This window comes from Oryctolagus cuniculus, chromosome 7 (genome assembly GCF_964237555.1).
Source record: "Oryctolagus cuniculus chromosome 7, mOryCun1.1, whole genome shotgun sequence".
Taxonomy (NCBI): domain Eukaryota; kingdom Metazoa; phylum Chordata; class Mammalia; order Lagomorpha; family Leporidae; genus Oryctolagus; species Oryctolagus cuniculus.
The window spans coordinates 69,667,109-69,693,001 of NC_091438.1; the positions used below are offsets into that span (position 1 = coordinate 69,667,109).

A 25,893-nucleotide genomic window follows, 5' to 3' on the forward strand; every position below is an offset into this window, starting at 1 on the left:
CATCCTTTTAAAGATTTTTTTTAATTAGGAAAAAATCAAATCAGAAAGAACCAAATTAGAACTGTGAGGTAGATACATCATGGTTTCCCATAGAAACTTTTACAGAATTGTCCTTGTTTGATGAAAAAAATGGGCAGGAGCATTATGCTGGAGAAGAACTCTAGTCAAGTTTTCCAGGGCATTTTTCTGCTGAAGCTATGATGAATTTTGTTCAAATACTCTTATTCTGTGGCCTTCCAGAAACTCAACAAGCAACATGCCTTGAGCATCATCAAAGACTGTCGTCAGGAACTTTGCTCTTGATCAGACCATTTTTGCTTTGACTGGACCACTTCTGCTTCTTGGTAGCCACTGCTTTGATTGTGCTTTGTCGTTAGAATTATGCTAATAAAGCCTTCCTTCATCTCCTATTCTGTGCTGCAGAACCTTGATCCAGTTTGTTTAAAATTTCCACTGAAAGTTGTGCTCTTATTTTCAGCTGATCTAGGCACAGTTTGGGCACCCAATCAACAGAAGGTTTGCTGAACTTCAATTTTCAGCCAGAATTGTGTAACCAGAACCAATAATAATAATGTTTATTATTTTTTCTACTATTGATGTTGGCCTTGTTCAATTAGAGCATGAAAAAATTTATCTTTTTCTCTCAAATTGATGTAGATGGCCTGCTGCATCAGGATTCATCTTCAATATCATTTTGTCCTTTCTTAAAATAAGTTCCCATTTGTAAATTGCTGATTTCTTTGAGACTTATTCTCACAAACCTTTCATAAAGCACTGTGATTTCACCTTTCTTCCACCAAAGCTTACCAATAAATTTGATGCATCCTCTTGCTTCAACATTAGAGGAATTCATGTTTTCCTGAGGTGTTTCTTCAAAATTTTGTATTTTCCTTCTTAATGCTTCAAACTAGATGCTGTTTAGGCATGTTATAACAAGTTAGTATATTTCAGTACAACAATTTTTAATTTATACCTAGTTTTTTTTATTTTTTATTTTTTGACAGGCAGAGTGGACAGTGAGAGAGAGAGAAAGTCAGAGAGAAAGGTCTTCCTTTTGCCGTTGGTTCACCCTCCAATGGCCGCCGCGGCTGGCACGCTGCGGCGGGCGCACCATGCTGATCTGAAGGCAGGAGCCAGGTGCTTCTCCTGGTCTCCCATGGGGTGCAGGGCCCAAGCACTTGGGCCATCCTCCACTGCACTCCCTGGCCACAGCAGAGAGCTGGCCTGGAAGAGGGGCAACCGGGACAGAATCTGGCACCCCGACCGGAACTAGAACCCGGTGTGCAGGCACCGCAAGGCAGATTAGCCTATTGAGCCACGGCGCCGGCCCACCTAGTTTTTATAACACATATTTTCTTTTCTTTTTTTTTTTAACTTTTATTTAATGAATATAGATTTCCAAAGTACAGCTTATGGATTGCATTGGCTTCCCCCTCCCCCAATGACTTCCCTCCCACCCGCAACCCTCCCCTTTCCCGCTCTCTCTCCCCTTCCATTCTTATCAAGATTCATTTTCAATTTTCTTTATGTACAGAAGATCAGTTTAGCATACATTAAGTAAAGATTTCAGCAGTTTGCACCCACATAGAAACACAAAGTGAAAAATACTGTTTGAGGACTAGTTATAGCATTAAATCTCAATGTACAGCACATTAAGGACAGAGATCCTACATGAGTAGTAAGTGCACAGTGACTCCTGTTGTTGACTTTACAAATTGACACTCCTGTTTATGGCATCAGTAATCTCCCTATGCTCCAGGAGGTACCTTTCTCTGAAGGGAGGAGAGAACTTCCACTTTGACTATGACCTTGTCTAAATAAGATAAGAGTCGGTGAACTCAAAAGGCTTCCATAGCCTTGGAAACTCATAACACATATTTTCTATGAATGCTTTGAAGACCCCTTGTAGATCTTTACCTCAGAGATGTTAGCAAATCATTGATGTTATTTCTCAAAAAATACATGAGCATTTGACACTGCAGTTGAGATGATACTTGTGATGCCTATATTCCACATCACAGCACCTCAGTTTCAGGCCCAGCTCCACTGTAGATTCCAGCTTCCTGTTAATGTGCACCATAGAAGGCAGAATGTATGACTCAAGTCATAAATGGGAGAGACACAGACTAAGTTCCTGGCTCCTGGGTTTGCCCTGCTCTCCCCTTCCTTGAAACAAATAAAAATAGTAAATAAACAAATATATAATTTTTAAACTACATAAGCGTATTTGGGTTTTATTAAAACCCTTTGTTGGTTCAGTATAAATCATGTGAACAGTATTCGATTTTATTTTAAAGCCTATCCTATGTAATTATATAATCATCCTGCTCATAAGTTTTGGTCACCATGAACCATTTAATTGAATTGTACAGAGAAACAGTAGATATGGTCCATCATCTGTGTTTTAGTTAGTTATATAGTGTATGTCCCACCCTGGGTTACACAAAAGGTTATATAAGAGTTGGAAACTAAAGAAGGTGACACCAAGCTGAGGCAGAACAAGTCTAGAATTGACTGAGTATTGAGTGATAGGTGGGAGGAATCAGCAAAAAAATAAAAATTGAAAAAAACTTGGCAGGAAACAACCAAACCTATTGCCAGGCATTTTCAGAAAGTGAGGAGGGCAAGAAACCTGAGCAGGACAAGAGGCAGCATAAGAACTGAATAGCCATTCAGGAAAAACCCCATCTAGGGACTAGTCGCCAAAGCATAAGATAGAAGAAGTTGAGTAAATTATTAACAGGTTGTTCTAAAGACTGAATCAGACAAAACTATTTCAAGGCTAAAGAGTGCAGGAAGCATTAATTGAGAAATACACTCATGAGTTGAACCAATAACCATAAAAGACAGGAAAGATTTTTAAACACATCTCCTCGTTCCCTTCTGGTCATCCTTTAGGAAAGTTTTCCGATTTTGGACAGGGATCTTTGTAATCTACAACTGCTGTAGGTTAAGGAATTTCCAAGTCAAGTTATTTCACTGTTTTCCAGTAGTTATGAATTTTTGGTTAACCCATGTAATGTGCTTACAGAGTGTTTGGCATGTGCCTTCTCCTCTAGTTGCAGAATGTGTGAAAGGCCACTTAGCAAGAAACAACCCCTGCACCCCCTCCTATGAAAATAGAGGTGATCTGGCTTTGTTATCAATACATTGCTTATTCTCAACTCCCATGTAACCAAATGCTACTAATTAATTTAAATACAATTAATAGTCATTATAATTTTCTGAACTGTGTGTGTGAATTCCTACCTAGAAATAAATTTGATAGTCATTAAAAAGAGTGGTTGCCCATATAATGGTCTGCACTGATCCAAGTCCCCTTGAAACAAAGAGAAATTGGACCAACAGAAATTGAAAAGTATTTGAGGACCTCACTGGTGTCTATGACAAGCACTTGGTAGAAAAGCTCCAATTAATTCACTCATTCCTAAGAAATCTAAATAAAGACTTATACAAAAAGATGAAATGACCTCAGAATGAACAATATCACTTGAATACAAGCTGTTACACCCTGCATTAGCAGGAACTCTAGGCTGCACACCCTGATACGGAGGGCCAATGAGGAATACCGTAATTCAAGGGAGTAATGGCAAAAGCAGCCTTAATTTCCAGAACTGCCCAGTTAATCAAAAAGCCTGGAACTTTTCCCGGGATTTTTTGTTAAGTCTAGACAAAACCCCAAGATAACCCTTATGCAATTGATCTAACGCCAATGCTATATAAAAAGGTAGTTAGAATTCTGAATTATCAAAAGGGTTTTACAGAAAATAAAGTGATTTGCAAAAGTAAACTAGTACAGAAAAGGTAAACACAATTTGTGTGTGGTGATGGAGGAGGGTAGGGGAGACTAAGAACATTCAAGGGAAGGGAGAAGCAGTTCTGCAATGTGGAGGAAGTTGATCAGACTTCCACTTCCCCAGAGGATAAGCATAATTTTTTATATTAACTTGTACTTGGCACCAGATTTATTCCCCACACAAAGACTTCAACTCAAACCTAGGAAAATCCCTAAGAGAGAGTAGGAGATGTTTGATCTGAAGGTGAGGGCTATGGCTGATATTATAAATGAAAATCTCTTTATACCCACTGATGACTCCCAGCAGAAGTTTCAAATTCCACACTGGTTGATGGAAAAGCTAAAACGAAATGAGGGGCAGTGCTGTGGTGTAGTGGGTAAGGCTGCTGCCTGCAGTGCCGACATCCTATATGGGTGCTGGTTCGAGACTGGCTTCTCCACTTCCAATCCAGCTCTCTTGCTATGGCCTGGGAAAGCAGAAGGTGGCCCAAGTTCTTGGGCCCCTGTACCCTTGTGGAAGACCTGGAAGAAGCTCATGGCTCCTGGCTTCAGATCAGCCCAGTTCCGGGCATTGCAGCCATTTGGGGAGTGAACCAATGGATTGAAAACCTTTCTGTGTCTACTTTTCACTGTCTGTAACTCTACCTCTCAAATAAATAAATAAATAAAATGATAATTCACATACAATGCATCACTGATGTAGTTCAAGTATCTTCTGACCTTATCCACTTACTCCTTGGGATTTTACCTAGAAGTACAACTGTGCAATTTGGCCACTTGTAGCTGTAAATATTCTGTAAGAATGTCATCAAGTGATACTATAAACATTGGTACAAGAAAAAATGAAAGTGGAGGATGGTATTGTGCACAGTGAATTAAGCTGATACCTGCAGTGCCAGCATCCCATATGAGACCTGGTTCAAGTCCTGACAGCTCCATATCCTGTCTAGGTCCTGATAATGCACCTGGAAAAGCAACAGAAGATGGCCCAACTACATGGGACTCTGCCACCCACGTGGAAGACCTGAATGGAGTTCCAGGCTCTTGGTTTCAACTTGGCCTAGTCCAAGCCATTGCAGCCATTTGGGGAGTGAGCCAGTGGACAGAAGATTTTCTTTCTCTCTCTCTCCTTCCCCTAACTCATAATGCTGCCTTTCAAATAAATAAATACTTTTTTTTTTTAAAAGCAGTTTGATTTCCAAACGAACACCGTTTCACTGGGGGACATTCCTTGTTGGATAAGACGTAATTTACTTAAAGCTGTGCCCTGATAATCCACAGCACAGCCAAATTGCTGGAAAAGCACCATGAGAGGACTCAGGGTCGTAACCTTTGTCCCCGATTCAATTTCAAAACTCTTTCTTGGCTGCTGTTTTGGAACCAAGAGAAAAGGTCAACTGAATCTCAGTGGTGGCCATGGAGAAATCAGAACTTAAAAACAAAACACTGAGAAAAAGCATGGACATCTTGTAGAAGCTCAGGAAGCCAAAGCTTTTCTGGGAGAAGTTTCACACCTATGGCTTGATGAGGGGATGGAAACTGTCAGGGGCGGGGCCTGGCTGACAGAAATGTAGGGTACGCTCTTGGTTACTAACTCCTGAAAAAGGAGTCTTGTACCAGCTATTTACAGAGATTAGGAGGTAAACTTCATAGTCAGCAATTCTAAGTTTCTAGAGAATTTATGAATATTAATAAGACATTAGGAAGTAAAAGCTGTGAGTGTTAAAATGTAGAATTTGGCCAGCAGTTATTTAAGTGGGTTAGAACTGATTTATTCAATATCTGCCTGTAATGAACACCCTCCAAGAACCAGGCACTGCATCAATTATGAAGTTTATAAGGCAGCCCCTAACCTCACAGAAATCACGGCTGTGTGAGCCATTCAGATAAATAAATAGGCAGATATTACTGATAAGTACTAGGCAATTGATAAATGGTGTGGTGCTGTGGTGCTAACCTTGTACAAGTGACAAGTGGTCTAAACTTAAATTTCTGCATCTAAGATTTTAACCATATCGTATGATTGTTGTGAAAATTAAATGAGATAAAGTCTTTTGACATTGTATGGCACATAGCAAGGCCTCACGGATGGAGACAGAGACTTCTGTAGGACAGGGTCATACCAGAGCATACAGAAAAATTGTATTCATGAAATTGAGGGAGCAATTTCAGGAAAGGTTTCCTTGAAGAGGGGTCTGCTGATGTATGCCTAAAAGATGAATAAGAGATGGTCAGAAGAGAGAGAAGACTCACTGACAGCAGGTGATGATACAGGGTGCAGAGACATTAACAGATGGAGCGTGGCGGGTGAAGTTTGCTGCTTCCTATCTCTAGGGGCATCTGCTGATTTCCATGGTGTGAATATTTCCACAAGAGCTGATGTCAGCTATCAACAACCAAACAACTGGCTTGCAACATTCCTCAATTTTTTAAAACTCAGCCCTGTGACAGGCCCAAGTGACCTCCAATATACCCTAGCTGTAGAGCTGAGAGTTTGAGTGGATTCCACAGACAGTGGGCAGTCATTGACATGCTATCAGCCAGAGAGACAGAGCATCAGATTCGAGTCTTAGAAAGACCACTCTGGCTTCAATGAGGAGAAGAGAAGGCAAATGTGGAGGCATGGTGGCTGAGGCAGTGACCCAGGCCAGAAGTTAAGGTAAACTTAATGGAAATAGAAGAAACTGGAGTAGGGTAAAGTGGATTTAGATTAAATTAGAGCGAACAGATGATTGACCAGATGTGGAGACTTTGGAGGGGTACATCCAAGAACTGAGTCTGAGTTTCAGACTTGGGCAACAGAGTAGATGCTGGCACCCTTCTCTGAGAGGGAACTCCACAGGAAATCTTTATGGAGTGGCAATCTGATTCACATCTTTGAACTTAGTTTAGCTTTCCCTCCAAATGATTATCTTCAAGAGGCTGTTAGTGCTACATGTCTCAGTCCAAGGAGCGATGTAGGATAGATAAAGAGATTTGATAATCATCCACATAGATACGGTAATGGAAGCTTTGTGAGTGCCAGGGATTACAAGGAGAACCTAGAACAGAAGTTGTGTAAGAGACTGGAACAAGAGAAAAGGAGGAGGAAGAGTGGCTGGACTGCTGGGAGGGGAAACAGGAGAGAAGGCTCTGTGGAGCCAAGAGAAATGAGCTTTGGAAGAAGGGAGTGATCAGTGACCACACTAAAGACAAATTCATAGACTGAAGAACAGCCATTGGTTTCAACTAGGAAGTTGTGGTTAGCATACTTGGTAAGAGGAGCTTTAGTGAAATCCAATTGCTTTAAATTAGGTTATAAATATAAGGTGAGAAAATGGAGGCAGTGACTGGTAGACTCTGGTCAAGGAGAGAAAGAGGGTAACAAAGCAAAATGCCAAAATAGAAGAGTTATTGTTTGTGTTGTGGGCTTGTGTGCAAAGGGAACAACAGGTTTTAAAATGCTGAATTACTGTTATATACTTACACAGTACTTCTGTGGCCCAGGTACTGTTCTAAGCGTTTGACACACATTCACTGATTTAATCATCAGGAAGGAGGATGGTCCTAGTGTCTCCATTTACAGATGGAGTAAGTATTCTAACAACTAGGACAGAGAGTCAGGATCTGCCCCTATGCTCCAGAACCTACTGGGACTCTGTTTTGTTCTGCCGACTATGCTGATGGAAGGAACCACCCTTGGAGAAGAAGACTTTGAAGGGACAGAATGAAGAGGAAAATGAGTAGAACAGCTTCCTTCAGATGGTGGAAGGGAATGGGATCAAGAACACAAGGAGACATGCTAGACAGGAAGCAATAATCAAAGAGGAGAAAAAGAGAACTGAACGAGGAGGGGTAAAGTTGTATTGTATGTTTGTAGGCTCAAGACAAGAAATAGAGCATTATTTTAAAAACAGTATAAGGACATTTCAAAAAGCTCATAAAAAGATAGAACTAAAAGGCAAATTTATTGTGGTGCAAAAAATTTTGGGGGGCCCAACATTTTGGCATAGCAGATGAAGCCACAACTTGTGACACTGGCATCCCATATGGGCACTGGAACATGTCCCTGCTGTTCCACTTCTGATGCAGATCCCTGTTCATGGCCTGGGAAAAGCAGTGGAAGATGGCCCAAGTGTTTTGACCCCTGTCACCCATTTGGGAGACCCAGATAAAGCTCCTGGCTCCTGGCTTTGGCCTGGCTCAGCCGTGGTGGTTGCAGCCATCTGGGAAGTGACCCAGCAGATGGAAGATCACTCTGTGTTTATCTCTCACTCTCTCTTTAACTCTGACTTTCAAATAACTAAATAAATCTTTAACAAAGAGTTTTGAAAGCTATGAATAATTTTTTCATGATATACATTTTCTGTAAAATTTTCTCATATTTAATAGCACTGAACTGGACACTTAAAATAGTTAAAATGGTATGTTATATGTTGTGTGAATTTTACCACAATAAACAGTTTTTTTTTTTAAATCTTCTTATCAACTCAGCCAGGAGATGAACATAAAATAAATAACTGGTAATTGGGACCATATTAAGCACATCCTATAATTCAATAGTTGTAAGAATCACAGATTTATAATTGTTTAGTATCCTGCAGAACTGATCCCTCATTGGAAAAGGATTTTGATGTCTACTCATACAGTCATGATGTTGCGCAACCATTGCCAGCACTCATCTTCAGATGCTCTTTCATCCTCCCCAGCTAAGGCTCTGTACACATTAGACTATCGCTCATTCTTCCTTCCTTGACCTCCTGGTGACCAGTCTTCTACTTGCTGTCTCTGAGGATTTGACTCCTCTAAGTATCTCAAATAAGTGGTCCCATAGAGTATTTGTCTGTGCCTGGCTTATTTCACTTAGCATAATGTCCTCATGATTCATCTGCATTATATCAGGATTTCTCGCCTTTTTAATGCTTAATAATAGTTACTTATATGTATTTATTACTTTTTGCTTATCTGTTAATCCATCACTGGACACAGTTGCTTCCACATTTTAGTGATTATGAATAAGCTCTGATGAACAAGAGTATTCAAATATCTCTTCAAGATCTTGCTTTCAGTTCTCCAGAACACGACCCAGCAATGGAACTGCTGCATCATGCAGTCATTTTTAATTTTCTTTAGGAATCACCATACTTTGTTTCCACAACAAGTGTACCATTTTATATTCCCACAAGAGTTCCCAATACTTCATTTCCTTGCTAACACTCATTCTTTTTGTTTGTTTTTATTTTTCTTTTTTTTTTTTTAAGATTTATTTATTTATTTGAAAGTCAGAGTTACACAGAGAGAGGAGAGGCAGAGAGAAAGAGAGCGGTCTTCCACCTGCTAGTTCACTCCACAATTGGCTGCAATGGCCAGAGCTGCACCGATCCAAAGCCAGGGGCCAGGAGCTTCTTCCAGGTCTCCCACATGGGTGCAGGAGCACAAGGACCTAGTGGGCCATCTTCCACTGCTTTCCCAGGCCACAGCAGAGAGCTGGATCGGAAGTGGAGCAGCCAGGTCTCGAACTGGCACCCATATGGGATGCCGGTGCTTCAGGCCAGGGCGTCAACCCACTGCACCACAGCGCTGGCCCCCTGTTTGTTTTTCTAAATAGTAGCCACCCTAATGGATGATCAGAACATTAATTTTTAGAAAACAGTCTTTTATAAGCACTTAGCAATTCCTGTGTGAGATAAGAATGGCTACACACTAATTAAATGTAGCTCATGTCCCAGATGACTGTGAAAATTCCTTCTTCCTTCTATGTGCATGCCACACCCCCAGTAAGAGATGGGGTTTATTCCTCCACTGCCTTCAATGTGTGCTGATCTCTGACTGCTTCAACAAAAAGGATGTAGGGAAAGTGACACTGGGTCAGTTCCAGGCCTTGACTCTCCGATGACTGGAAGTTTTCACTTCCTTTTTCTTGGAGCCCCAAGCTGCCATATCAGAAGTCCAGGTTATATTGCTGGGAAAAAAAAAATGGGAGAGCCCTGAGTGCCAGGTGTGTGAAGAAGCAGCCATGGGGGACACTCGGTCGCTGTGACCCTCACAAACTCCTGCCCCAGAAACTGCATGACTGCAGCTGCCAGAGAAAACCCAAGCAAAATCCGTCAAGGTGAACTCAATCAACTTACAAACTAGAAGAGATAATAATAAAGTGTTGTCTTAAAAAGCAATGAAGCATTAGTATAGTTGATTATACAGCAGTAGGTAACTGAAACAAATGACCCTTCGGTTTCAGAATAAAGCAAGACTCCAGACCAAGTATTTCCTATTAATCAATATTGTGTCTCCGGGTTTCCCTCTCCCCATTCAACTTAATTGGCTTTTCTCCCATTGTTTTCGCTATAACTTTAGTAATGAATGTAAATTATTATTATTCAGCTTAAATTTCATATATGTGTGAATATATACATAAATCTTCAGGTGTGTTTGTGAATTTACCATAAAAATATGCAGGATTCACAAAACCATTTGGCACATCACAGCTTGAGGCTTGTAGAATTAATGGTGGGGAATCCCAGTGGAGATCACCAAATTTTACACATCAATGATTTATTGGGCAACAAGGGCTACACTATCTGATAGATACCCTTATTCTTTTCCATAAGAGGATAACGATGGAGGTCAATTCTGTGGCCTTCTAGAAATATCCAACATTATAAGCTGCTCTCCAGATTCCTACAGAAAATGATCTGCATGGTAATTTGTTATAATAGCTTCCAGGATAAATTTCTCTGCTCCCATAACTAAGAAACAAACCTAGCACCCAGGAATTAGAAATATAAAATTTTCTAAATCCATAATAGCATGGTTTCTGAACATCAGATTCATCTCCTTCAAGTTCTTTTACTCTATATTCTGATTTCAGTGGCCTTTTGTTTACTCATAGTGTACAAAAATAGGAAATATTATATAGGGAAAAGAATAAACAACAATGCATTTTGTTTCATCTTAGACGTTTTTCTATGCACTTATAGTTCATCTTCTAGTCTAACAATGCGGGTACTTTTCTTCTCTCCAGTGTTGTGTAGATCAACATGTGTCACATGTCTTCATGCCATTGCATAATCCATAGTCCAAGTGCTATCCTTGATTCTTCTCTTCCCCTCAAACTCCAAATCAACTCCATTATGAACCTATCACATCTCTAAAGCCACTTAATCACATACATAGAATGGGCACTAGTCAGTAAAATGTTAGGATGTGTGAATTATATCTAGATACACATGTAATAATTTTTAATATATTTAGGATCTTCCCATATCTCCTTATCACTACTGCTGTCATTGTCATCCAAACCTGTTTTCCCTGTTTTAATGCAACAGCTTCCTAACTGGTCTCCCTGTTCATGTCTTGCCCTCTTATCGTCTATTTCTATATATTAATGAGAATGATTCTTTAAAAACATAATTCCTAGTATGTTGCTCTTGCTCAAAATGTACCCAAAAATCTCCATAGTGAGAATAAAAGTCTGCAAGATCCAACATGATCTAGCCTCTCTTTCCAAGTTAGATCCACCATTTTGCACTTGCTCCTCTTATTTCCACTTCTTAAAATGTGCCAAGTTCACGCCTGCCTCAAGATTGGACACTTTTGGCATCGGCTGCTCTCTGAGGCATGCTTCTTCCAGGTCACTCATGTGTTCAGTGTTTCCTCATCAGAGGCCCTCCAAGGCCTTTTTAAAGGAAATAGCAGTTTTGCCTCACCCCACTCCCCATGTATTATTTATTCATTTAACTTGATTTATTTTTATAGCACTCACTCAGCATCCCACAACATTATGTAAGATTCTTACTTGTTCATAGCAATATGATCTCTGTAAGTAGAAAGAGGCTCTGTCTGTCTCCAGCACTGAAAGCAGTACATGGCATGTGCTCAGCAAATATTGTGGAATGCTGAGTCAATACAAATGATGAATGATGAATGATGGAAAAAATGAATAAATATTATTAAACTTCCATCTTTGCTAAGTTCACCAGTTCTTACTCAAGAACATTTTCTTCATATCAGACAACAGCCTTGCGTAAGATAATTATGTTCTGGCTGGGTTTTATTTCACTCCAGGACTTCATGGGTTGCAAATGTTCTGGTAATTTTGAACAGATAGCAGCAGTCTCAAAGTGATAGGAAGGAAAGTTGTTTTGTTTTGTTTTTTAAACAGACATTTATTCAGCATCATGATCAGACTGTTACATTTAGCAATCAACAGCATGGGTGCCAAAAAAAGATATAAAAGGAAAAAACTACATTGAAACCCTTTGTTGGGATAATTTACACTGTCCATAGAGCAGAAACTAAAACACCTGCTAAACAACTAGTCACAGATACAGTCCTTGAGTGTTTTTGCCCATACACATGGGTATTGTCTAAAACATGTCTTCTTTGTAGCAGCTAGGCCTTGCCACCACTGTGCTTGGCTGAGTTCACAAATCTGTTGTAACCTGTAGCTTCCCTGTCACTTCTCTGGCACTCTTCTCCAGCTAGGCTTTGTGTCCTGGCAATTATTAAAAACTTTTGCCACTGCCATAACTACTGCTGCTGTTAGAACCACCAAGCCACCTTGATTTCATGGTTTGGCAAAATATTGGCCATCACTACCACAGGGGCCAGAGCTTCTGCCTCCAAAACTTCTTCCCTCCATGGGTCCAAAATTTGAAGATTGAATGTTGTAGTTGCCAAAATCATTGAGGCTTCCACCACCTCCAAAATGGCTTCCATCATTACTAAATCCTTTGTAACCATCTGCACCATCACCATAACCACCACTACCACACTGGCTGCCACCAAAGCCACCACAACCACTGAAGTTTCCTCCAGGGCCAGAGTTGTCATTGCCACCAAAACCACCTCCACGACCACCACCCAAGTTTCCAGACCACTTCAACCTCTTGTCCTGGATGAAGTGCTGGCCGTCTTCTGCTTTGACAGGGCCTTCCTTACTTCACAGTTGTGAAGTAAATAAATCTTTTAAAGATTTATTTATTTATTTATTTGAAAGTCAGAGTTACACAGAGAGAGAAGGAGATGCAGAAAGAGAGAGGGGGGGGGGGTCTTCCATCCGCTGGTTCACTCCCCAGTTGGCTGCAACAGCTGGAGCTGCCAAATCCAGGAGCCAGGAGCTTCTTCTGGATCTCCCACATGGGTGCAGGGGCCCAAGGACTTGGGTCATCTTCCACTGCTTTCCCAGGACATAGCAGAGAGCTGGATCAGAAGTGGAGCAGCTGGGACTAGAACTGGTGCCCATATGGGCTGCTGGCAAGGCAGACGGTGACTATACCCACTAGGCCACAGTGTCAGCTCCATATTTCTGGATGACAACCTTATCTACAGAGTCATGGTCGTCAAATGTCACAAAAGCAGAGCCTTCTTCTTGCCACTGCCTGGCTCAGTCATGCTCTCAATCTCTTCCATTTTCCTATCTTGTTCAAAATAATCTCTGTGTCTTCTTCAATGTGTCTTCTTTAGTGCCACCAAAGATTTTTTCACAATTAGATGGGCACCTGGGCTTTGAGAATCTCCTCGTGAGACAGCCCTATTTAGTTCCACAACTCTTCCATCCACTTAGTGAGGCCTTGCACCTGATCCACTGGTGGTTAGGTGACAAATCCAACGCCCCTGGAGCGCGTGGTGTTCGGCTCTCTCCTAATCACACATTCCGTGAGCAGTCTGCGTTGCTCAACATGGCTCCTCAGGCTCTCATTGATTGTTTCGAAGCTCAGCCCTCCAATGAAGAGCTTCCACAGCTGCTCGGGCTCCTTGGGAGACTCTGCCTTAGACCTGATGGCCGGCCGTGGGAAGAGAGTATTTGATGATGCTTCCTCAGAGGCCTCAAAGGGCAGAAAGCGGAAAGTTTTTTTACACCTCCAAAAAAGGCCTAGTGGGCCCCTGTCCTGCAGAAAGGATACTAGAACAATTAATAAACTCATAGTCACAAAAAAAACTTTCCTAAAATTATCAGTCCTCGGGCTGGCACTGTGGCATAGTAGGCTAAGCCTCTGCCTGTGCTTTGGCATCCCATATGGGCGCCAGTTCACTTCCCGGCTGCTTCTCTTCTGATCCAGCTCCCTGATTATGGCCTGGAAAAGCAGTGGAAGATGGCCCAAGTTCTCGGGCCCCTACACCCGTGTGGGAGACTCAGAAGAAGCTTCTGGCTTCTGGCTTCCTATCAGCCCAGCTCTGGCCAGTGTGGCCATTTGGGGAGTGAACAAGCAGATTGGAAGACCTTTGTCTCTCTCTCTCTTCCTCTCTCTGTAACTGTCTCTCAAATAAATAAATAAAATCTTTTAAAAAAATCAGTTCTGAAGTCCAGTAGTACATTTCCCAATAACTGTGTATTTTTGTGAATATTTAGCTGCCCAGTGATAGAGATTGAATGTATGAGGAGACTTTAAAAATTCATGGAAAAATCATGCTACAAAAAACTATGCAGGGATTTGAACATTATTTTGCACCAAAATAAATATTTATTAATTCTACTTTTCCATGAACTTTTTAAATAATCCCATACAGAAACAAATATAATATAGTTGCTTGGAAGATATAAAATATCTTTCCCTGACAGACTATATGTACATTTTTGTGTTTGTTTTTGTTATAAAAAGCAAACCTGGGGCCCAGCGCTGTGGCGCAGCAGGTTAATGCCTTGGCCTGAAGCACTGGCATCCCATATGGGCACTGGTTCGAGACCTGGCTGCTCCACTTCTAATCCAGCTCTCTGCTGTGGCCGGGGAAAGCAGTGGAAGATGGCCCAAGTCCTTGAGACCCAGAAGAAGCTCCTGGCTCCTGGCTTCAGATAAGGGCAGTTCCAGCCATTGCGGCCAATTGGGGAGTGAACCAGCGGATGGAAGACCTCTCTCTCTCTCTCTCTCTCTCTGTATCTCCTTCTCTCTCTATGTAACTGTGTAACTCTGACTTTCAAATAAATAAATAAATCTTTTTTTAAAAAACAAGTAAACCTGGCTTCTCAATAATAAATATTATTGCTTAATTTCTAGAATGAACATACTCCTTATCTCTACCCTGGAAAGAGGCCCTTTAAAATCACTCCTCCTCACTGACCATTTTTCTCAGAGTGTTTCTTCCTCCTGCCCTCCTGTCATGGAATATGACCATCTTCTTTTTTTTTTTTTTTTTAAAGATTTATTCTATTTATTTTTGAGAGGCAGAGTTACAGAAAGAGGTAGAGACAAAGACACACACACACACACACACACACACACAGTGTCTTCCATCTACTGGTTCATTCTCTACATGGATACAATAGCCCGAGTTGAGCCAATCCAAAGCCAGAACCAGGACTTTCATCAGGGTCTCCCATGAGGGTGCAGGGGCCCAGGAAGTTGGACCATCCGCTGACACTTTCCCAGGTGCATCAGCAGAGAGCTGGATCAGAAGTGGACCAGCTGGAACTTGAACCAGCACCCATTTGTGATGCTGGCTCTGCAGATCAGGGCTTTAACCCACTGCAACACGATACCGGACTCAGTAAATAGTATCTTAATAATATGCTTAATGGAATATGACCATCTTCTTTTCAGAGGTTACTGCATTTACTGTTCTGTTGGTTCCACCATTCAATCCCTGTAATTTTCTTGATCATATTTCAAAAAAGAACATCTCCATTCCTTACAGGAGTAGTTTCCTTAGTCATACTAGCGATCTCCTTCTCTGAGCTCAATGCCACTTTCTATGTTCTCATCCTCCTGGCACTTTCTGAACGATCTCACACTGCTCCTCTCCTCAGCCTCTCCTCAGCCTCACTTTGTTGCCCTTACACCATTCTGGTGTCCTCTCCCCTGTCAGTGTTCCTCAGTGACCCTCCCAGGCTTATCTCCACCTCCCCATACTCTACCTGCTGGTAGCCCCCAGACTCTGCCTTTCAGCCACTGCTCCTTTTTGGGATTCTTGTCTACACATTTTTAAGAATCATGCAGGACTGAATCTTCAACCTCAACCACATTCCTAACCTCCATTTCCACAACTCCAGGGACCTACCAAATATTTCCATTCAGATTTTTCGAAGTCAGTATAGCTAAAATAAAACTTATTTTCCTACTCCACAACTCAGTTCTCTTTGTTATTATTTGAGTTCCATTAATGGTACACTACTCTCTAATCTCCCCCCCTCCAACCTTCCTTGTAGATTGCATTTGCATGCTCTGTCCTGCTCTGTCACTTCCATGGTTCTGCTTTTAGTGTCTCCTGACTCTTCAGGTAGCCTCACAAGTATCAGCAGCTTCTCTCAAGTTCATTCTTCAGTCGCCTTCCAAAACCTTCAGTCGTTTGCCATAGCCCATTGAATAGACTTTAAATTCCTTACTTTGGAATGTAAGGCACAATTGCTTCTTTTGTGGTAATTTACCCTTGACCCAAAGTGTACCTCTCACTTCTTCCTGGGTACATGTTTTGCTTCAGTACCTTTATATTTTTCTTAATATTCTTCTACTTGTGGTTTTTCCATTTTCTTCTCACAAAATGTTACCTTTTATGCCTTATCCAAGGATCCACCATTATTTGTCCTTCAATGAGTAACTCCAGACAAAAACCATCTCCCCTTCCTCTTGCCTGTGGTTAGCATGTTGGTTGTACTTCATTTTAGAAGTTTCAGTATAGCTTAATTACTTGACTATATTTTAAAATCTTTTAAGCATAGGGATAACTTCCATGATGAAAATATTATTATTCCCAAATATTCACTATCTTCTTCATGTGAGAATGAAACTTGCCTACTTCTCAAGGCAGGTTTGGGCACATGAGTGGCTCTGGTCAATGAAATTTGAATAGGATTAAAATATGTCACTTCTAATCGATCACATGTCTCTTCTATCTATCTTTTCCCCCAGCTACAAGATAGGCTTATCCTAACTAGTGACTGCTTCTTCTGCCCAGATTCCAGAATTAAAATGAGGAGCACAGCTGAACTTAACTTAAATCAGAAGTAACATAGATAAGAAATCAATCTTTGTGTTGTCAGTTGCTGAAATCTGAAAGTAATCTGTTACAACAATATAATTTAGCCTAAGCCAAATCAACTTCTTATACAACTCAATAAATATGCACTGTCATTCATTCCACAATGCTGAGAATATTCTCTATGCAAAGTTTAAAATAAGTACTGTGAAACATAGAAAAATTTGTAAAGCAATTGTCTTGGGTCTGGGTAGTAACATAAGACATGTTCTCAAGTTGCTACAACACAAAGAAACATACCATAAATCTGTTGGGAGACTTGTAAACAAAGATCTGTTAGGTCCCATTACGTTACATTGGAAGAATTGGGAAAAGTTGCATGAAAGAATTGTTTTCTGTTTCTCCTACTACATCTAGCATGCAGTAGGTTTTAAAGATGTGTTGAATAGAGAAATGAATTAATAATAAAGCAGAAATAAATGAACAGCTAGTTGTAGTCAATAAAGGCTGACATTCTGTCTTAATGGAATCATTTAATTTGCCACATCAGGGCAAGTGACATGTTCCAGGGTAAAAGATAATGGGACTTAAGAACTTGTGAGTGGGTGCATTTGCTTTAACTAGATCCCATGGTGAAAGGGATCTTACTCATCAATGCTGGCATCTTTTAAGCTCCAATTATTTCTGGTTAGTCATGTGGCTTTTCATATGATCTGCTGCTTTTGGCAGACACTTAAGCAAGCTTATCTCACAGTCAGCAAGCAAAGGCTTCCTATTTTCAGTTTTATCCTTGATGGGAACCATCAAGCAGAACCTTTAGGGTTCATACTTCCGAGTTCACAGGGGCTGGGAGAACTCAGTCCAAGGAGTGGAAAAGGCATACACAAGCCTCTCCAAAGCAGACGAGTATAGTCATTTTAGGCAACCCGGAACAGAATTTTTCAGAAATTTTTCCCTCCACAACTCTAACACATGTTTCTCGGATGATTCAAGTGATAAATGTCTTTTCTTCATGTTCATAAATTACAATGTCAGGAACTGGTTAAATAGCTTAATCATGGTCTCAGTGCTGCAAACAGAAAAGTATTCTGAACAAGAGAATGGGAGGGCCATAACTGAACTCTTAGCCTGACTTTCCCCTAATCTAGACTGAGCAGTGAGGCAAGAGATCTATCTTCAAGGTGGCTTCAGCTCTCAAATTCTGTGAATCCATGCAGATTCCAAAACATGTGTCTCTGGGAAGTAGACAGTCAACTCTCCCTCAAATGTTTTTCCCAGTGACAGTGAGATTACAGATCCTCAGCCCCATAACCTTTCATGATTTTCCTTACTAAACAGGACAAACAGATTTTGTGAAATGCCAGCCCAGTACTCACCATAGGGTGACAATGGAAACTTAACATGACTATGCCTGTATCTAAGTGTCTGGTGCTTGAGTGACATCTGATACTGCAAACAGTGTCAGCTGTATGGGAGTAGGCTCTCCTCTTTCCAAGAGGAGATCTTTCTTTAAGGATAAAGTGTGTATGCCCAGAGGACTGAATTGGTTGCAGTAGCTGAAAAAAAAAAAATAACCTCACACTCTCCACTGTTCAAATCTGAACCCAGCAACACAGTGATTCCTGACTTTGGACAAGTTGCTTACTCTCTCTGGACCTCAGTTTTCAGATCTACATAACAACCACCTAATAAGGCACTTGCATGGATGTGAAAGTGTCCAGGGCCCAACAAGCACTCATTTGAATTTAACACACCTTAGTTCTCTTCCTCTCAGGACTCTCCCTCAGCTCATTTCAGTTCCTACCTTCAACAGTATTTCATGGAGCCAGGGCTGTGATGTAGCAGGCTAATCACAGCTTGCAACATTGGCATCTCATATAGAGTCTCAGCTGCTCTGCTTCCCACCCAGCTTCCTATTAATATGCCAGGGAAGGCAGAATAAGATGGTCCAAGTGCTTGGGCCCCTATCACCCATATCAGAAACTTGGATGGAGTTTCAGGTTCTTGGTTTCAGCCTAGCTGAGTCTGGGCTGCTGCAGACATTTACAGAGTGAAGCAACACATGGAAGATCTCTCTCTTTCTTTCTGTCCTCTCTCTCTTCCCATCAGTCTGCCTTTCGAATAAATAAATCTTTAAAAAATGCTATTTTGCTCACTTTCTCTTACTTTATTTCTACTTGAATGTTGAGCTTGTCTGTGCTTTATATGTCTCACCATAGGCTAAAAAATCACACATATGCAAAATATGAATGATAGAAATGCACCAAGTCATCCAGCTTAGAATCATCACCTACTTTTAGACTCACAGAAACAATTTGAGAGTCTCTCCTCATCCCAGGAGGGTTCCTTTAGTCCTTGATAACATCAGGTTTAAAATTCCGTAACTATTAACACAAAGCTATTTTCTAGCTCATTCTTCATAATTACTCAATGAATCCCCAATCTTATCTTGCCCCCGTTCCCTTCCCCACTACCTGGTCCACTGAAACTCCTCATCCTCTTAATGATCAACTTGGCCTCCACCAACAAATTTCTTTTTCCATTGCCTACTCCCATAACTGCCAAGAGTAACAATCTCCATCCCTCTTACAGTTGAATGGAAAGGGCTTTCACACTCTTAGTTGCTTTTTTTTTTTTCCACTTTGTCTCTGGATTTCAGATTTTCGGACATAACATCATTGTATGTTTTGCAACAAACCAATTTTCAGTTTACAGAGGAGGAAGCTAAAAGACAGGAAGAGGAATGATTTATCCTATGCCAAGGAGTTACCAGCAAAGGTCAACATCAGCGCTGAGTTCCCGGTCTGTTCTCCATCTCCTCCTTTCAGTTTGTAGCAGGGCTCTGGGTGCAGAGTTGATGTCTCACAATCATTTACTGAATAAGTGTCAAATAGATTATTCAGTTTCCTTCGCTGTAAATTTAGGGTGGAACTCCTTTCTGAAATAGGTCCAGCCTTAAAGAATATCTTTGGTCTCTGACAAAGTTGTATTCAGGATTCAGAGTTGGACTATTTCTTAGGAAACCAGATGTCTGTTTTAGTTCTGCTGCTTTGGCTTGATAAGACTTGATAAAGCATACACAATACACACACACACACAGATGATGTAACCTTCAGATAGTTCATAAGCTAAGATAATAAATGAAAAAAAATTTGTAAGAGTCCTACTCTATGAGCAGGCAGAGGAAGGAAAAAGATAACACCAAGATCAATGCAATAGTGTTATGATTTATTACAGGCATTCACAAACATTAGCTTCTTTGAACATTACATCTACTTTACAGAAAATGGTAGGGCAAATATTATCATCTTTATTTTGCCTTTAAAAAAATTGAGCTCAAAAAAGGTAAACAAATTTTCCCAAGTTAAAAACTTGATAAAAGGTGGAACAAAAACTGAAGTCCAGTTTTTTCCTAGATGAGAATTAGTCATTCTTCTGCTATTATTCACCATTTAGTTCTAAAATATTTAACCCTTTGTACCAAGTATGTCTTTTTAAAATTAATAGATATATTAATCTTCCTCTTAAAATTTCTTAAAATGTAAGACTACATCCTATTCACATGTGGTTCTCTACATCTAAGTGCAACTTTTATCACAAGGTAGACACTCAGTGATACTTATGAAAACCTTATTAGGATGGATAAAACTAACATTTTTGGCCGGCGCCGTGGCTCAATAGGCTAATCCTCCGCCTGTGGCACCGGCACACCGGGTTCTAGTCCCGGTCGGGTGCTGGATTCTGTCCCGGTTGCCCCTCTTCCAGGCCAGCTCTCTGCTGTGGCCAGGGAGTGCAGTGGAGGATGGCCCAAGTGCTTGGGCCCTGCACCCGATGGGAGACCAGGAGAAGTACCTGGCTCCTGCCTTCAGATCAGCGTGGTGCGCCAGCCACAGCGCGCCGGCCGCAGCGGCCATTGGAGGGTGAACCAACGGCAAAGGAAGACCTTTTTCTCTGTCTCTCTCTCTCACTGTCCACTCTGCCTGTCCAAAAAAAAAAAAAAAAAAAAAAAACTAACGTTTTTAAGAAAGAACACTTTGCTTCTCCTGTAAGCAGCTTTAGGTGATAGGTGAAAACGGTTCACTGTTCACTTGACCCAGAAAACCCCACAAAATCATGCAAGTCAAGAGATTCAAATCTTCACATTCTCTTTAAGAACACCCAAGAAACTGCTTAGGGCATCAAGGCTATGAAATCTGAAAACCCACCTGGTATCTGAAAGCTGTCACATTAAGGAAGCATTGTGTATGTTCCATTGTTAGCAATGGTGGAGATGGTAGGTGCACCCAGGCCAAACAGTGGGGCTGAGCAAAGGGTCATTGGCCCAAAAAGAGTGTGAAATTCTGTTGCACTTGCTTAAAAATACAGAGTCATGCTGAGCTTAAGGGTGTGAGTATAGATGCTCTGGTCACTGAAGGTAAGCAGGTGAACAAAGTACTAAAAATGTGCCACTGACCCTGTAGAGCTCATGGTTAGATTAACCCAGATGTGAGCTCCCCATGCCACATTGAGATGGTCCTCACAGAAAGGGAACAAATTGTTCCTAAACCAAAAGAGGGTGTAATACAGAAGAAAAAGATGTCCCAGAAGAAACTGAAGACACAAAAACTTATGGCTTGGGAATAAAAACAACATAAAATAAATGCAAATTCAAAAAAAGAAAATCTGATTTATCAAGTTGGCTCTTCCAAGATATTTACTGATTTCCAGATTGCATTATCCAAGCAATGACGAACAGTTTATTTCTTAATGCACGTCTCATCAACTTGATCTCTGAAAAAATGTTTATGAGGACAACTTGTTCATTTTAGAAGCTGGCACTTTTCAAAGATTTATTTATCTGAAAGGCAGAGTTACAGAGAGGCAGAGAGAGAGAGAGAGAGAGAGAGAGAGAGAGAGATTTACCTCCCACGTGGTTACAATGGCCAGAGCTGAGCCCATTTGAAGCCAGAAGCCAGGAGCTTCTTCCAGGTCTCTCACATGGGTGCAGGGGCCCAAGGACTTGGGCCATCTTCCACTGCTTTCCCAGGGATGCCAGCACTGGGGCAGCAGCTTCATCCTCTAGGCCACAGTCCTGGCTCCATGGGAAAGCTGTTTTAACTCTATCAGAATGTGCCTTCCACTGGTGTCCCTATGAGATCCCTGACTTGCTAAGTGATAAAAAAAAAATTCTCTTAAATTTTAATATTAGAAAAACTACCTATTCCCTAATTTTTTGTTTCTTATGTCCCTGTGGAACACGTTTTCCTGTTACTGTGAAGGGGCTGATGTCAGCCAAAAAGCCACTTCTCATTTCTAGATTTCAGATCATGTTTAAATAGGAATCTTCATCATTCAAATAGATATTACTTCGGGGGTGCTCAGCATGTGCCATTTTCTTTTAATGAATATAAATTTCCAAAGTACAGCTTATGGATTACAATGGCTTCCCCCCCATAACGTCCCTCCCACCCGCAACCCTCCCCTTTCCCACTCCCTCTCCCCTTCCATTCACATCAAGATTCATTTTTGATTCTCTTTATATACAGAAGATCAGTTTAGCATACATTAAGTAAAGATTTCAACAGTTTGTTCCCACACAGAAACATAAAGTGAAAAATACTGTTTGAGGACTAGTTATAGCATTAAATCTCAATGTACAGCTCACTAAGGACAAAGATCCTACATAAGGAGTAAGTGCACAGTGACTCCTGTTGTTGACTTAACAATTTAACACTCTTGTCTATGGCCTCAGTAATCACCCTAGCCTCTTGTCATGAGCTGCCAAGGCTAAGGAAGGCCCCTGAGTTCACTGACTCTGATCCTATTTAGACAAGGCCATGGTCAAAGTGGAAGTTCTCTCCTCCCTTCAGAGAAAGGTACCTCCTTCTTTGATGACCTGTTCTTTCCACTGGAATCTCACTCGTGGAGATCTTTCATTTAGGTTTTTTTTTTTTTTTCCCCAGAGTGTCTTGGCTTTCCATGCCTGAAATACTCTCATGGGCTTTTCAGCTGGATCCGCATGCCTTAAGGGCTGATTCTGAGGCCAGAGTGCTGTTTAGGACATCTGCCATTCTATGGGTCTGCTGTGTATCTCACTTCCCATGTTGGATCATTCTCTCCCTTTTTGATTCTATCAGCTAGTATTTGCAGACACTAGTCTTGTTTATGTGATCCTTTTGGTTCTTAGTCCTATCATTATGATCAATTGTGAACAGAAATTGATCACTGGGACTAGTGAGATGGCATTGGTACATGCCACCTTGATGGGATTGAATTGGAATCCCCTGGTATGTTTCTAACTCTACCATTTGAGGTAAGTCAGCTTGAGCATGTCCCGAATTGCACATCTCTTCCCTCTCTTATTCCCACTCTTATGTTTTTATGTACAACCTCATTTAACTCTTCAATGGTTTAACTCAATTAAAATCTTACATCTTGTGGGAACACTTTGGCATAGAGAGTATTACGTTTATAATTTAGTTAAAGAGATTGGGACTTGGAAGCACCATGTGGCTTGCCCAAGGTCACAAGGTTCATAAGCAGCAGAGGGAAGGTTCCACCCTGCATGTCTCTGAACTTTTAATTTAACAGCTACCCTGTACAATGTCTGTCATTACGGAAGGTGGCAGAGGGACTCACATCTCCATCTGGGTCTTCCATGTAGGTGGCAGGGGCCCAATTACTTGGGCCTCTTTGACTGCTTTCTCAGGAGTCTTAGTAGGGAATTGGATTGGAGGTGGAGAAGCTGGGACTTGAACTGTGGCTCATATAGGATGCTGGCATCACAGGTGGTGGCCTAACCCACTGCACCACAAAGCTGTCCTCTCCTGTTTGCTTGATGGATCAGACTATTGACTGTAATGAGGAAAGGCCTGATACCCACATTCTTATTTATACACCTAATCTGTGATTTTGGAAAGGTTTTTCACTTCAACATTCTCTATACACAGTCTACAAAACGATTAAAGTTGAGTATTTGCTAATCCACAGTCAATGTGAACAACCAATCTAAACATGGGAAGCCAGAAATCAGAGTCACTTCCACAGAGTGGAAAATAGATAAGGAAGACACAAAAGTCTTACTTGGACAGGGTAGGCTTGTTTAGCAAACACCTGCAACAGGTAACATGGCCTGTGCCTAGAGGTAATCCAGAGGCACAGGACCTCTTATGAAACAATTGCTGTGTGATGGGACGGTGGGAAGCCTGGTAGCTTGGCTGGCTCATTCATTCATTGCCACATGGAAAGGCAAGGTACCCACTCAAGAGCATGTAAACCAGATGAAGGGCTTCCTCTGAAGGTTACTACAAACATGTGCCAGCGTTTGTTTTATCTATCTGGGGTCATCTCATTGATTATGCGTCATTTTCATCTGTAAGATTCTGGGAAGCATATGGCAAATACATCAGGCAGGAGGTACCACATATCTAAGCTGCCAGCCTTCAGTGAGGATAAGAAACCCTTTCCGGATGACTGTGCACAGGCAGATGGAAAACAGCAGGGTAGAGTCAGAGATTTACTTGGATTGTTTATCCAAAAAACCCCTAACTACTCACAAAGCAAAAACTGGATTTAGGGAACTACATTGAAACCTCTTTTGATGATCTTCAAAAAGGACACTTCAAAACAAAGATTTACTGTAACTTAACTATTTTGTTTTTTCAAATAAAATTCATTTACTTGAGATTAAATAGTGTTGCTTGTTTAGCCCTCATTTCTACTGGTGCATTTATGAAATAAATTTCCTGCCCTTTCCAGTTTTAGTTCTGATTTTCAGTGAAAAGGAATTTGGTGGATCATGTGTCCCTGGAATTCTTTTTGTAGTTTATTCTGTTATTCATATTCCATCTCCTACTATGTCTGAATGGTGACACACTTTGACAATGACTACTCTAGGTGTAACCTCAATTTATAGCAGCGATTTCTAGATTAGAAACCAACTGCTCTATAACAGGATTAAGTTTATGACTTTCCTCCCAGTCATAATACCCTTCTCTGTGCAGGAAGCATAGTTCTTAGAGGTAACAGAGGTATTTAACATGCGATGTATCATTGCCACAACTGTATGCCATCTGCAAACCCACAGAAATGGAGATCTATAAAATGCCTAGGAAGTTATAACACAAAGTAATTAAACAAGACATGTAACTCTAATGTTCCTTGTGCCATTCATTCATTCACTCATGCATTCAGCAATACTTACTGAATGGCTGTTGTACACCAGCCATTATACAGATGCAGTTAGCACAATCACCGAACTCACAATCTAGTTCAAGGAGGGGTATAAAGAAGGGGAGAGGAAATCACCATAATTTATACTAAATGCTATCATACTGGAGGAATTACAGTATGCTACTGCGACTACTTAGGACAGTAACCAACACAGTTCTCTCTCGCCCTCTCTCTCTCACTGTGTGTGTGTGTGTGTGTGTGTAAGTGAAGGTTGGTAGTCACCAAGGGTTCCCAGGACTGAAGCATAGTTGATATGTACAACTGGACTTTTAGTTAAAGAGATGATATATGGGAAGGAGGGAAGAAGTAGAGGAACCAGCATATTCAAAGTCCCCAAAATGAAACTGAACATACCATTAGTCCCATGATGTCTTGACAATCTTCCCACATGTTGTTTTTCTTCAGTCTAACAGACAGCAGTGTCACTGCCAAGCAGTTGGGTAAAACTAACTGGAGTGGCTAAAAGTTATTGCGTATAGGACTTGTTTTTCTCTGCTTTTGGTGGTTAAGTTATTTGATGTGTCATTTATTGCATTATCACTTAAAACGTGACCGACTTGTAGCAGAGAGGGTAGCTTTCTGAATTTCCCAGAATCTCGGGCAGCATTCTATATACATTAGAGGCTTAAGAAATGCCAATGCTAAACAAACAGATAAACGGCAAGAAAAGGTCAGTGGCCAAGCTGGAACTCCCAGAATTTTTAAGGGAGGGGCAATGTTTATCCAACAAGGATTTCTGGCCAATTACTTTTTTTAAGTTTCAAGTTTAAGAGCTTAGTCACAAAGATCCTCATTAAATAATATCTTGGCAATCCAAATAATCACTGTTCTTCTGACTTAACTTGCTTAAGTAGTCAATTCAGTCGACTAAGTTTGAAATCTTAAGCTTCATGTCCCATGGCAGTTTATCTAGCTCCAAGCAGAGAAAACAGATCTGTTCCACGGTCCTGCCTGTCAGTTGTACCCTGAATTCTGGCAGGCCCAAGGGAAATGTCACT

The 25,893-nt window shown here is 41.0% G+C and overlaps 1 long non-coding RNA gene across 1 annotated transcript in view; it reads right to left on the reverse strand.

Moving 5' to 3' along the window:
* The window catches only part of LOC138850590 (uncharacterized), a 67,240-nt gene extending 41,711 nt beyond the window's left edge, over positions 1-25,529 (reverse strand). Inside the window, exon 1 of the long non-coding RNA XR_011390549.1 lies at positions 25,250-25,529. This is a non-coding gene — a long non-coding RNA (uncharacterized lncRNA). The remainder of the gene's footprint in view (positions 1-25,249) is intronic.
* Positions 25,530-25,893: the final 364 nt, after the last annotated feature.